This window comes from Podarcis filfolensis, assembly GCF_964270895.1.
Source record: "Podarcis filfolensis genome assembly, chromosome: 1".
In the NCBI taxonomy this organism is placed as follows: domain Eukaryota; kingdom Metazoa; phylum Chordata; class Lepidosauria; order Squamata; family Lacertidae; genus Podarcis; species Podarcis filfolensis.
Window position 1 is genome coordinate 104,224,283 of NC_139604.1, and position 15,197 is coordinate 104,239,479.

Below are 15,197 nucleotides of genomic sequence, written 5' to 3' on the forward strand. Positions count from 1 at the left end.
CGCCAACCTTCTGATCGGCAAGTCCTAGGCTCTGTGGTTTAACCCACAGGGCCACCCGCGTCCCCATGATCTGCTTAGCAGTGCAGAAAACACACTATGGAGAAAGAGGACCTAATGAAGGGACCACCATCCCTGAAAATGGCTGGGGCTGTTAGGGGTTGGAGTCAGTCCAACAACAGATTCCACATCTCTAAAGTAAAGGAAAGGCGCCAAAGCAACAGCTGTCAGACCCAAAAATTATCCCTTTAAGACTTTTACTCCAGCCTGCTCTGAGGAGCTGGAGCCTGGACTGCAAAGGGTAAAAGGCAGGGTTAGCCGACTTGGTGCCCATCCAATGTTGTTGTATGTTAAGTCCCATCATCCTGCCCAATGACCATGCTGACTGGGGCTGATGAGAATTGTAGTCCAACAACAACAGGAGGTTGCCACATTGGCTAGCCCTGCTATAGCACAACCTTCTGAGCAAGTTCCTGGCACCCACTGATCTGCCTATACTACTGACCATTTTGCTTCTCCTGAACTCCATATCTGTATTGGCTGCCTCGAGATCATCCCCAGTTATTCATGGGCTTGTTGACTCAGAACAAAGCAGCTTTACTTTGCACAGGGTTGCCTTTCATTTTTCTCATGAAGAGAATTATAAGTTGTTGCACAGACCAGTTTCCTGTTCCACAAAGGGAATGGCTTTATTTCTTTCCGATAGATCTGAAGCTTCATTTCCCTTCCCTTAACAGGAATCAGAGCCAACATCTACCCAGCAGCATTGGGGGGGGAGAGAGTGTAGTTATTTTCTTGGGCCCCCCTCCTTTTAAACTTCTCCAGTTGCCACCATTTAGGATGTGACAAAATACACAGACCACATGATCAAACTGGACAGAGTTCACCACTTTCACAAACATGTATCCAGTGAATGTATTCAGGTGACAGAAAAATAAATATTTGTGTGTGTGTGTTGAACACAGATTTCTCAAGTCATTAACAACAAAAATGAGGCTCTGTCTGCCACACAGGGAACACAAGAGCCAAAGAATTTGAGATGAGATTTGTTTACATGTGTAATGTCTTTGGAGTTGCTTAAGTATGATGCCAGGGGTCTTGTAAAAATCTAGCTTACATCTGGATTTTTTTTAAAGAAACCCTTAAATTAGTACCAAAGGAATATACTGTGGTGGGCTTGTGCTAAATCTTGTTGTAAAACACACACCTGGGGACTATTTGCTGCAATAGATAAATGAGTATTACAAGGCTAGGCAGAAAGGTAATTATAGTACCAGCATTGTTTTAAATGTGCATAACACAATCAGCACCTGCATGCAATGCTTAAAAAGTGAAAACCCAGCCTTCAACAGTCACTCTGTCAATACTCTCATGAAACAGCTAGGTAACAAAAGTGAATTGTTGCCTTCCATGGCTTTAAACAGTGCTTTCCCTTCATTTAATCCATAATCTATCTATCTGTCTATCTATCTATCTAAGCAGCTGTCTGTTTAATAAACACTAGCTTATACCATGTTTTTTGCACCATAACACTCACTTTTTTCCTCCTAGAAAGTAAGGGGAAATGTATGTGCGTGTTACGGAGGGAATGCCTATGGATGGCGGGGGGAGGGATCTGCTGCAGTCGTGAGCAGAGGATCCATGGTTCCCCTTCCTTCCCTCCTCCGTGGCTTGCTTTGAAACAGCAAAGCGGGAGATGAGCCGCTGAGTGGGGAGGAGAGAGGGACAGAGAGCCTGCTTCTTTAAAGGAGCAAAGCGGGAGAGGAGAGGTTGGTTCCTTTAAAGCAAGCAGGCTCTCTGTCCCTCTCTCCTCCCCACTCAGCTCGCTACATAGCAGCAAAGTTTTTCAGCTCGCTAAGCTGGGGTTGAGCGGGGATGAGGGAGAAAAGCAGAGCCTGCTTGCTTTAAAGGAGCAAAGTGGGAGAGGAGAGGAGCCTTCTCCCCTTATACCCCTCTTCTGCATTATTAGAAGCTGTCGGGATCAAGCCATATCATTCAGTCAGAGGAATTTGGCACTCTCCAGGTGCCCGGCTTGATTCCCTGTTGATCCCCCCCGTCAGCGACTCCCGGCAAGACAAGGCGAGATCTCTATCGGCCGATCCTTCTTCAAACGTGAGAAGAACACAACCACTCCTCCCCTCTTCCCTGCCATCCCCAGGGAGGGGAAAGAGACATACAGAAATGTCTTTACATGCCTTTATTTCTGTCTTTCCAGCAGTGCAGAAAAGAACATGTCTGCACTCCTCAGCAGCAACAGCAGAGAGGGAAAGACTCCACCCATGTACTTCCAGTACAGGGTCATGTGCCACTCTGAGCTAACATCCGGTGCTCAGTGCACAGAATAGACTGTTCCTTGTTCCCACGGTACAGTCCCAAAACATCAACATCCTGTTTGGCTTTCCAGCCACCTGGAGCACTCAGCAGCATTGCTCCTTTTTCGTAACAACAGCATCCTTCTCCACACACCCCACGCGTGCTCCTTGTCCCTTGAGTGCTTTTCCTTCCCTCCCCACTTAAAACGTGGTTACAAAGCACGGATCCACATGGATCCTCAGGATTTTTGCACTGGGTCACCCCAAATTCACCATCAGATCACATAGCATGTCCATGGCTGCATCTTGCACCAAAAAAATCATGCACCCACTGTTGCCTGGGGCCGCAGTGATGCAAAAACGTGGTTACAAAGCATGGATCCACATGGATCCTCAGGATTTTTGCATTGGGCTACTCCAAACTCACTGTCAGATCACGTCTGTGGCCACAGCATGAACCACAAAAATCATACATCCACTGTTTCGTTTAGAATATTTTTTTTCTTGTTTTCCTCCTCTAAAAACTACGTGCGTGTTATGGTCGGGTGCGTGTTATAGAGCGAAAAATACGGTACTTCATTGAAACAGCGCCCTCTATAACAATAACAAAACAGAACTTCCTAAATAACGGAATTTCTAGTTTGGAATTCAGTAATTAAAACTACACTCATATGGCCCCTGCAATCAGTGGCGCAGGAAGGGGGGTGCAGTGGGTGCAGGTGTCATCACTGAGGGGGGTGACAAAATGGCAAAAATATGTGTTTGTTTTTTGTAAAAAAAAGGCGGGCTCACGACACTTTTTTTAAAGAAAATAACTCCCGCACCTCCCTTGCTACGCCACTGGTAGCTAGGTGAGGCAGGGGGCACTGGGCTCCACACTGCAGGGCCTGCAGCGTGCCTAAGCCACACGTCTCTCCTGAGGGGAAGGAGGCGGGTGGACTGCCTACAAGCTCCACGCTGCTTTTTTGAGCAGCGCGGGGCTTGCGTCTGCCTACCGCTTCAGCTACCCTACAGCTGAGGGGGAGGCTGTGGAGAGGCTCCACACAGCGCACCCTGCCTTGGCTTGCCACGCCCCATGGGCAGCTTGCCCCGCCCCCATGGGCAGCTCGCTCCCCCCTCGGCTGCAGGCCGCGCGCACTGCACCGGGCACCCAAGCAGCTAGCTACACCACTGCCTTAAATGCCCTCCTGGGGCTGCCAGATACAACAGATTTCTGTCTCCCACATTGCAGAAGGAGATCCAATGTTGGACTGCCACTACTGCTATTGGAACACCCATGGTCCTGTCTATACTTATCCCAGATCCCTTAAGTCAAAGAGCATACAGAAGACCCATTTCCCCAGATTTAGAACTATTTTCCTCCTCCCTCCTCTTCAATGGCTCTCTGAGAAATGAGCCTTGATGTTTTCCTCTCTTTTAAGTAAAAGCAGGGATGAGGAGGACTGGGGCAGCTGCCTCAGGCATGGAAGCCCAAGAGGCAGGGCTCCCACAGGTGACCCATCACCCTCACTGCTGGTGGAGAAGCGACTCCGCTTCCAGCAAGTTCCCTTGAGATCTCGCTGAAATCTCACAAGATCTTGTGCACTCCATGAGATCCCGCTGGAGCCCACCATTGTTGCTGCTGCTCTGTGGGTGCTGCCGTGCAACACAGATACGTAAGAGAGGCCTCTGTGAAGACAGTTCAGTAGCAGGGGAGAGCAGAACCTTCTTGCTTTGCCTCAGGTGTTGAAATAGGACGTACCTCCATGGAGTTGGGAACCTATGGTATGAGCTCTAGATACTGTTGGGCTCCAATGACCTTCAACTCCAGCCAGCCTGGCCATTAGTCTGGTATGATGAGAGTCCAGGGCAACTTGGGGACCACAGGTTTCCCATTCCTGAGGTAAAGCGGAAGAGTCCTTTCCTTCCCATTCTAAAAAAACCCCATCTAACTGAGCACCTCATTGTTGAACCACTCACTTCAATTACTGGAGAGGGGAGCAGGTTGAAGATAACAGAGATTAGAATATAAGAAGAGGGTGCTGGATCAGGCCAATGACCCATCTAGTCCAGCATCCTGTTTTCACAGTGGTCAATCAAATGCCTGAGGGAAACCCGCAAGCACAACCTGATCACAAGAACACTCTTCCCCTCCTGTGGTTTCCAGAAACTGGTTTCCAGAAGCATTACTTATTTCCCATGGATTTGTTTAATACAAGTTGGTGGCCGTGACTGTGAGTTCCAGAGTTTAACTATGGGAAAGTACTTTGTTTTATCTATCCTGATGTATGTTAGGTTTATGTTTGCTTATTGCATAATGAAAACAAATATATTTTCCAGCGAATTTTCAGTTTTCGTTTCACTCCCTGAATAATTTCATAGGGCGGAATTCAATGTTGCTCTCTCTGCACAAGCATTTCAGCTTGTCAGGTGGAAAAATCTCTTTCTCTTCCCTCACATGTTATGGGGTTTTCCCCAAACGCCCCATAGCCAATTTCAAGGGTACCTGGAGGGGAATAGGATGGGGGAGAAGGCCACATTGCACAAGTGGAAGTCCTTACTCAGGGCTTCCACTGATGGGCCTCATTAGTTTATTCCTACCCATAGCTTTTCTATATTGATTCAATAATTGATTGGATAACTAGGCATTAGATTCTTATTTGTTTTTAAAATAATGTTGCTTAATTTTGTATATGTGCAGAATGGATTTTCACTAAATATAGATCTCGCAAGAGCAAACTTGAATTAGCTAAAATATGGGGGGGGGGGAGTCCATCAGTGGAACAATAGTTGAACAAGAAATGAATGCTCCTCATTAGGGAAAAGCTCTCACACCAAATTAAAGAGGCAATGTGCCAAGGAAATTCAAAAGATTTTCACTGCACATGGATGTTATCTCTGGTATATAGGAAGGGGAAGGCATTCGCTGGCCAATCCCAACACTACTTCTCCATATTTATGTGTTAAAGTACCTATAAAAAGTTTATATCTCCCCCTCAAAAGCAATTCCAGTTGTTAAATAGGGTCAGTCATAAGAAGCTAGGTACCACAAAAATCAAGATTAGACAGAGAAGCTATTGAATGTAAATTTTGTTCTAGTGTTTATGCTCTATTTTTGTTCTAGGATCTTTATATTAATAGTACTATTGTAAGAGCTCTGAGTCATTTTTAAAGTTCTGTATTTTCAGCCTTGTATGAGAACTGAATCAGTAAAAGCTAAAACATTGGACATGATCCAGCCCAATGATCCAGCCAAAGTCAAGCACATTGGAAGGAAAGATGAGATCCAAGCCAAACTTATTTATTTAGCTATCTGTTGCCTGTTAGATGTGTATCCTACCTTTCTACCAAATGCTGCTTCAACATTTGTCTAACAATATGATGCAAACGAAATCAAAAATGTTGTGGTGGCTGTCAAATTTATAGGAAGTGTGCATTTGAACTGAAGGGATTTCTGGCTTGTCAGAGGTGAAATGGAATTGAAGTGAAGACCCCTGAAATGATTTGTGCCACCTCAATGACCCAGACATCTGCTGAAAGTGGAAGTGACATAGTGATATAATACCAGGGTTGAGTGATGGAAGGAGAGCAAAACGCCAGGGGAATGGGCAGATAGAGAGCCCCATTGTGACTGACAGGTCAAACTTGTTTTCAGAGAGAACAACTTTACCTGGAAATTGTATCTATTTTAGTTCTTCTCACTTGAAAATTAACTTAAAAGATGCTTGAATGTATTTATCAGCACTCTGGCAGATTTCTTACCCAGAAACATTTATCTCATGTCTGCAATTTTTGGATCATTTACCCTCGAAACGCTGAGGAAGATTAAGCGATTCCTTCTTTTTAACCCATCCTAAAACTGTAATGGCTGCCCTCACAGGAAAACCACCACACTTATCCTGCAGTTACTGAAGGGGTTTGTGCATCTGAGGTGTTGATGAGAGCTATTGTGGATTGCCTCCTGCAGCTCAATGCTGAGTGGAAGGTCATTAGAGATTTGCTAGCCAGACCTCCTTGGCAAGTAGTGTAGAAACAGCCACTAAGAAGATCCTTCCTCAAGTTCCTACTAAAAGTACTTTAGATGTTGAGGAGAAATAGAAGAACGATGTTTTCCAATCACCCCATTTCCTCTGCAGCCTATTAGGGGATCATTGGAAGAATATGGTTCAGGGAGCTGCAGATGGAGGGAGAATTGGGGGGAACTGCTTCCTCAAGTGAAGAGATTTTGGATCCAAACCTCTGTAAACCAGTGAGATTTAAATCAACGGGACCTAAAAGTGCTTAGTTTTGTCTGGGTCTAGGCCAAAAGCTTTACACAAAATCATAAAAGCTCTCGAATTATATTTGCTGACTCTCTTGAACAGAAACCTTGCTGTTGTGTTGGGACTAATGTAAGAAGCTGACAGTCTCGCAAGCCTTTTATTACTGAGATGAAGTAATTGACATAGGTGTAATAAAGTCCACAGCACCTAAGGGAGCCACTGAGCAGTTTTGTACAGATGGGTAAAGACAGATGTGAAATCATACTATGCGAAACGCTAAGCAGCCCAAAGCACATCAAAAGACAACTGGTGCCATTCTCCCGATTGAGCACCTTCTCACAAGTTAAAGGTATCCATCCATTTACTTAATACAGTGGTACCTCGGGTTACATACGCTTCAGGTTACATACGCTTCAGGTTACAGACTCCACTAACCCAGAAATAGTACCTCAGGTTAAGAACTTTGCTTCAGGATGAGAACAGAAATTGTGCTCCAGTGGCACGGCAGCAGCAGAAGGCCCCATTAGCTAAAGTGGTGCTTCAGGTTAAGAACAGTTTCAGGTTAAGAATGGACCTCTGGAACAAATTAAGTACTTAACCCGAGGTACCACTGTAAATACAACACAGCCCCCTGCCTCAGCTCAGGGTCTGCATGTGTGCTCTGATATGCACAAAAGATACTTCACATGAAGATAAAATGGATGTGCGCATTCAATGTAGTACACAGGGAACTCGCAGCCCTCCACTTGCAACTGAACATCCCATGTGTCCCAGCCAGGATGGCCACTGATCAAGGAACCAAGTCAACTTTATAAACCATGGGTAGGCAAACTAAGGCCCGGGGGCCGGATCTGGCCCAATCGCCTTCTAAATCCGGCCCGCGAACGGTCCGGGAATCAGTGTGTTTTTACATGAGTAGAATGTGTGCTTTAATTTAAAATGCATCTCTGGGTTATTTGTGGGGCATACAAATTCATCCATTTTTTTCCAAAATATAGTCTGGCCCCCCACAAGGTCTGAGGGACAGTGGACCGGCCCCCTGCTGAAAAAGTTTGCTGACCCCTGTAAACCTTGGCTTGAAGCTGGCTTGCTTCAGTAAGCCATCATTATGACTGGACACATTTTGTGAGGACACAACACTAATCTGTGGTTAGTAAGAAGTGGGAAACTTCTGAAATTCTCGTTAGACACCCAGAAGAGGAAAGGGGGAGCAGACAGTCCCAAGTTTCATTCTCATGCCAATTAACCATGGTGGATCATTTAACTTTACGACAACTTCCAGCAGATAATGATATCCAGTATCCTCACAATTCCAACAAACGCTAATCTGCATTTGTATTAATAGCAATGGAATTATTTTCTTGATTTCTTTTTATAGGGAAGTGTTCACAAAAAAGTAATAAGCATTTGATGAGAGCTAGAAACGAGAAATTTGGAATTTTGTGTAACTGAGTTTAAGTGAGCTTAAATTAATGCATGCAAATGTCAAACCTAATTATATTAACAGAATGGCATATTCTGTTCAGTGTTTGTCACTGCGGGTTTGTTAAGTATGAAATTTCATGTCCTTATTTTAGCTTGTGGAAACCGATCTTTTTCAATTAAAAGATCCATATGAAGTGGCTGTTGATCTTTTGGTTTTGTACTACTAAATGTAGTTGAGCCTGTTCCAGCAAATTAGTTAGACTCCATTATCCCCTAGAAAAACATTTTAGTTGTCTCTGGCACAATTTCACCTCCACCACATGTCATACCCTTCCACACCTTATCAGGAAGAAATATATATTAAAGATATTTTTGATGAGATGTAACCTTGAGTTTCCCAGAAGTCAAGAAATAGTGAGGGCACCAGCATTGCAGCTTGCTTCTGTAACTACCACAGTGGAATACATGCTTATTTTTGCTGAGCAACTTAAGAATTTATTCTTGCCTTTGCAGTAGATGAAAATCAGTGATCCCAATAACAACCAATACAGTGGTACCTCGGGTTAAGTACTTAATTCGTTCCAGAGGTCCGTTCTTAACCTGAAACTGTTCTTAACCTAAAGGACCACTTTAGCTAATGGGGCCTCCCACTGCTGCTGCGCCGCCAAAGCACGATTTCTGTTCTCATCCTGAAGCAAAGTTCTTAACCCGAGGTAATATTTCTGGGTTAGCGGAGTCTGTAACCTGAAGCGTCTGTAACCTGAAGCATATGTAACCGGAGGTTCCACTGTATTCTTTATCTATAAAATATTCAAAACAGATTTAATGAAGTTTCATAATTATCTTTCTTGATTTTTTTTTTAAAGGAAAAGCACCCATGGAAATGGGGAATTGACAGGAGAAGCAGTAAGTGCATACAAGAAACAAGAAAAATCCCTGTTGTTATTTGTTATTGTCTCCATTGGATGAAGAAGAGTTGAATGAAGAGTGAATGGTTTTTCTATAGGTTTTTTTTATTCTCTTTCAGTTATTTCAATTCCCAGTTCTCCCCTTCAGTGGTTAGATAAATTGAAAAGTGAAGTGAGTTCAGGAGTCACAGGACAATATAATACAGTATGTATAACATCTGGACAATACCCTTCTGTATGTTTGTAATAGTATCAATTCTTTGGAAGTATGAATTTGAAAGAGTATGAATTAGTGTGAAAGAGCAACATGTCAAGCCTAGAGTGCCACTCCTACACACTAAAGAAAAATTCTGGAACCCTCTTTAAAGCTTCCAGGATCTTTTATCTGTTTCTTAAAGAACGTTTTCCTAACACTAAGAGCATAAGAAAAGCCAGTATCCTCTATTCTTGCAGTCGCCAAACAGATGCCTTATGGAAGCAACTGGTACTCAAAACCATACTCCCTCTAGCACATTTTATTTATGGGATACATTTTAGCGATCACTTCCATCAAGTGTCAGTGACCTAGACAAAGTCTGATTGTCAAGTTTGGCGGGAGGCAACTACTTTACTCTCGTAGACAGAGAGCGTTTGGTGGTTCATCTCAAGTGGCAAAATATCTCGGGCTATCCCTGTGGCAGAGTCACTTGAATAATGCAGACAGAGTTCTGAGAGAAAAAGAGACTGATAATACTTTACTGGGTAAGCTGAACAAAAGCAGTATAAGGAGAAATAAACAGAAAGGTTTTGTGTTTCAAGAAATAAACAGAAAAGTAGTGGTTCAGGCTTACCAGGCCTTAGTGTTTCTTAGTGGAACCAGGCAAAGGGCCTTCTCGGTAGTGGCGCCCTCCCTGTGGAACGCTCTCCTTTCATATGTCAAGGAGATAAAGAATCACACAACTTTCAGAAGACATTTGAAGGCAGCCATGTTTTGGGAGGTTTTTAACACTTGATGGTTTTAGATATGCTGTAAGCCACCCAGAGTGGCTGGCGAAACCTAGCCAGATGGGTGGGGTCTAAATAAACAATATTATTATTATTATTATTATTATTATTATTATTATTATTATTATTATTTTATTACCACATAGCAGGAAGACATTCAATGCCACAAACAGAAGAAAACTCCCTTAAAACTATGCAACCAAAGAGGGCATGTGCTACCACAGTGAACATCATGCCATTCTGCCTAGTGTTGCAAGGGAACATCTCCACCCATTCCCTCCTTGACTTTAAAGTTGACTTTAACACTAACAGAGATAACTCTTACATTTCGAACAGAATAATCCTTGATATTGTGCTCCAAATATTTAAAAGAACTGGAGTAGCTGTAACCATCTTTGCTTCCCACAATTACAATCTAGCTGTAATGAAGACTGCTTTTACACATACTACTAAATCAGTTTTGGGAAGTCTTGGACTGTGAGCATATTCATATTATTCTTTTGAGCCCCTGCCAGAATTGTAGCTTTAATTTTTCTGGCTTTAATTTTTCCTGATGCCAGCATTCGTGTGACCCAGCATATGGCACAGCCACTGAAAGTCACGTGTGACTGGCAAAGAGTGGTTTCTATGGACTAAGACCCAGTTTCATGACAGCTGAAAGCAGTTTGAATTGATGCATGGCTGAAGGGAATTGATCACCATAATGGTTTTTAAATCACATCTCACACTTAACAGGCCTGTTTGTCAAGCAACATGGTTGCCCTATCAAAATGCAATGTTCCCTGCTTTCGCAGAAAACAAGGGGGGGGAGATACTTTCTATCTCATTTAAAGCTATCCTTTCCCCATCTGACCATCTTTCCCTTCAAATGGTACATTTAGCACAGTGGTTATCCTCCTTACTGAGTGAAGAAGGGATGCTAAGATAACAAGCTGGACTCTAGCCAGCCTTGCAAAGACAAACCAGGAAACATATTGCATGAATCATTTGGAACTAGCCTGTGCGGAGGGAGATGAAAATGCTGAAGGCAAAAGCTTTAGCAGAAAGCATGTGCTACAAGACTTTGAAGTGTTTCACCCTCCTTAACGAATATTACCATGGGAGGCATCTCCCGGGACGCACACAGGGCCAGCTTTAAATGTTACCTCACAAGAGATGCTGGAACGAATTCTAACATTGCCCATCTGCTCCGGTTAGATTATTTTTTCCCCCCTTAGAAGATTATGAAGGTGAAATAATCATAGCTGAAAAATGGTTGCATCACTTTGTAGGCTGAATACACTTTTATTGCTTTCAAATGTCAAGAGTGTTAAATGGAATCAAATGAACAATCTGAATTCCCTTTCCTTTAAAGAAATGGCGTTGCCCGACATTCTTTTTTATGGTCTCTACAGAAACAGTCGCAGTAGTAGCCATGGAAGCTGTTCATGAGGGAGGTGGGGTGGCCACAGGGAAGGGAAAGGAAGGAGGCGAACTAGCAATCTGTCCTGAAGCATCTGGCAGAAATCTAGCAGTGTGCTGGACTTCTGAGTGTCTTGGACAGGTTGAACAAGCAGGCAAAAGTCTGAAAAGGAGAGACGGAACAAATTGGTCTCTTGGAGACAAATACTGTGTTATCTAAGAGGATCAGAGATGAAAGGGGCAACTGGGATCAGGCCTATGCTGAGGGAAGGAGGGAATTTCCAAATACAAAAAGTGACTAGTTGCAGGATGACTAGAGACAAAAGATGATTAGACTTGGGCAAAAGGCATTCTGCTGAGTCACTGGATGTGTAACCCGGTAAGTTTCCAAATAATGATTTGGTAGACCTAAGGAGCAGTGGGTAGGGCCAATACACAAGTATCTCAGGTGCACACCTCATGTTGGAAAGCCTCATGTAGGGAAACAGATGTAACATTAAGTGATTCATAAAATCATAGAATTGTAGAGTTGGAAGGGACTGCGAGGGTCATCTAGCCCAACCCCCTGCAATGCAGGAATCTGTTGTCCAACCTGGGGCTCGAAACCATTACCTTGAAATTAAGAATCTCATGCTCTACCAACTGAGCTATCCCAATTGCTCTTGAATTGTTTATTGATGGGGTAGTGCACCAATCAGGAGGAGACTTTTGTTCTCAGCAGGGCTAATGAGACCAAACCGAGCCATGTGCTTCTGTTAGCAGCTGGCAAACAGTACAAGTGTAGAATTAGTTATTACTATACAAATGAAGGTTGCCCTCTGCTCAGTCCCATATGTATCTTCTATTAAAGAGGGTAGCTAGCTTCAGGCAACATTTGGTTCCTCTGTTGTGTTGTATTTGCAAAGTTGTTCCATGTAGTTCCAGGGCATGTACAAAGTGACAGCTGAACTGATCAACTTGGTAAGATACTGATCCACGCCTTCCCCGCATCACCTTGGCAATGTGTAGTAAAAACCAAAACAAATTTGATAAAATATCATTACCCTCATTATGTTCAATAGTTTAATTTATTATTACTGTACAAAGGAGAGGCACTTATGGGATTTTCTACCCCAGGTTGTAAAATAATTTGGTCAGCTTTGTGTATTTATTTTTTTTAGTATAACTTGGCCATAATTTTTAAGTGGGCTAAACAAATCATGGTTGTCTGAGCAACCAGGTGATTAAGCTTAAAATCTTAGATACAGTATATACAAGAAGTGTATGTGTCTCTCTCTGTGTGTGTGCACACACGCACACACACAATACCTACATCTGATCTAAAGCTGTGGGGAGTTCAAAGGCCTGCAGAACATTTCCTGGAAGCTGCAGTTCAATCATATCTTAATTTTTCTTCTGTCTCACCTCTGTCACCTGAGGATAACTGACTTGCAAACCATTCTACAATTAGTATTTCAGAATGGTACAGTGGGGCTCATGAAATTCCCAGGAAGCAATGAAGTAGAAAGAATATAGGCCTAATAATTAAGATACTGAGATTTATTACATGTGGGGTTTTTTTTAAAAAAAAAAAAAAACCCCACCTGAAATGAGGTTGTTAACTTGGGATAATAATTTCTGGCTCATTTTATGTACTGCAGGGATACTTTATTTAGTCAGTTGATTGGCCAGATCAATCAATTGATCTTTCACCGATTAGAAATATGCCATTGACTAAGGCAGCAGATTTCTTTTTTAATTGATAAAAACTAGTGTCAGTTTTTTTTTTTCCATTTCCATTTTTTAACCCAGTAGCGGAAGTGGTGGCTACAAATACAATTTTTTATTTTTTATTTTTTAGTAATAATCCAAAAAGAACAAATCCATTAAAAATACAATTAAAATGGCAAAGTAAAACCAGTTTCAGCATATTTAGAAGTCATATTATGGGCCCAAGTTCTGTCTAAATAAAAATGGCTTTGCCCACCGGCTAAGGAACTACCGTAATTTTCGCTCCAAAACACGCACTTTTTTGCTCCTAGAAAGTAAGGGAAAATGCCTGTGCGTGTTACAGAGCGAATGCACTTGACCGGAGCCATGGCTGCCGTCAGTCAAGCAAAGCGGGAGCCACTTGCAGGGCTTTGCGTGGCTCTAGCTTTGCTTGCTTTACAGCCAGGAGGAGGGGGGGAGCCAAGGAGGAGAGAGGGAAGGAGAGCCATGGCAGCAAAGCGGGCAGCAGCCGCTTACACGCGAGGAGGGACAGACGGGAGCCATAGCGAGCTGGAAAAAGCGCCCCGTAGCCAGCAACAGCTGCTGCAGCCTCAGCTAGCAAAGGTCCGTGTGCTCTCTAAACGGAGCAATGAGGCTGCAGAGGGACGGCAGGGCACAGGAGGGCTCTGAGCCACGAGCGCAGTGAAAACCAGTAAAAAACTTTTTTAAAAGGCTGCTGGGGACAGGAGGGCACGGGATGAGGGAGAGGGGGAAATTACGATTCTCCCAGCGTCTCAGCTGATCTGCTGAGCAGGACTTGGGTTGCAGGGGATTCGCCATTAGCTGCGTAAAGCAGCAAAGAGGGAGAGAAGGAGCAAAGCGGGAGAGAAAAGGAGCTGCTTACACTACTGTAAGTGGCTGCTGTCCGGTTGGCTCCTTTAAAGCAACAGTGCTCTTTCCCTCCCCCCTCCCCGCTCAGCTCGCCGAAAAGCTCCTTTTCCACACACCCCACTCGAGCTCTTTCTCCCCTTAAACCCCTCTCCTGCATCATTAGCAGCATCCTTCTCCACCCACCCCACGCGTGTTCCTTCTCCCCTTAAACCCCTCTCCTGCATCATTAGCAGCATCCTTCTCTACACACCCCATGCGTGTTCCTTCTCCCCTTAAACCCCTCTCCTGCATCATTAGCAGCATCCTTCTCTACACACCCCATGCGTGTTCCTTCTCCCCTTAAACCCCTCTCCTGCATTATTAGCAGCATCGTTCTCTACACACCCCATTCGTGTTCCTTCTCCCCTTAGACCCCTCGCCTGCATTATTAGCCGCATCCTTCTCCACACACCCCACGCGTGTTCCTTCTCCCCTTAAACCCCTCTTCTGCATCATTAGCAGCATCCTTCTCCACACACCCCACGCGTGTTCCTTCTTCCCTTAAACCCCTCTTCTGCATTATTAGCAGCATCCTTCTCCACACATCCCACACGTGCTCCTTGTCCCTTGAATGCTTTTCCTTCCCTCCCCACTTAAAGTGTGGTTACAAAGCACGGATCCAGATGGATCCTCAGGATTTTTGCACTGGGTCACCCCAAGTTCACCATCAGATCACATAGCATATCCATGGCTACAGCCTGCACCAAAAAACACACACGCACCCACTGTTTCATGGGGCTGCAATGGCGCAAAAACGTGGTTACAAAGCATGGATCCACATGGATCCTCAGGATTTTTGCATTGGGCTACCCCAAACTCACCGTCAGATCACGTCTGTGGCCACAGCATGAACCACAAAAATCATACATCCACTGTTTTGTTTAGAATATTTTTTTCTTGTTTTCTTCCTCTAAAAACTACGTGCGTGTTATGGTCAGGTGCGTGTTATAGAGCGAAAAATACGGTAACTGGGATCAGCTGCCAAGGAAGCCATTTCTTAAGCTTCCATCTTAGAAGAGGCATGCCTCTTTTCCTCACACATAGAAGAGACGGATGGGGAAGTACAACCCTTCAGATGCTTCTGAACTACAATTTCTGTCACACTGAACATTGGCCGTGCTGGATGAGGCCAATGGGAGTTGGAGGACAACAGTTTCCTCAACCTAAGACTATGCTTGCTGCAGCACGCATATATATCCATGAAAAGCAAAGAACTGTTTTCCTTCAGAACGCTTGTTTTATGCACATGCAAATAAATGAACATTTAATACACTGCAACTCATAGGACTGATTGACTGCAATTTATTTAA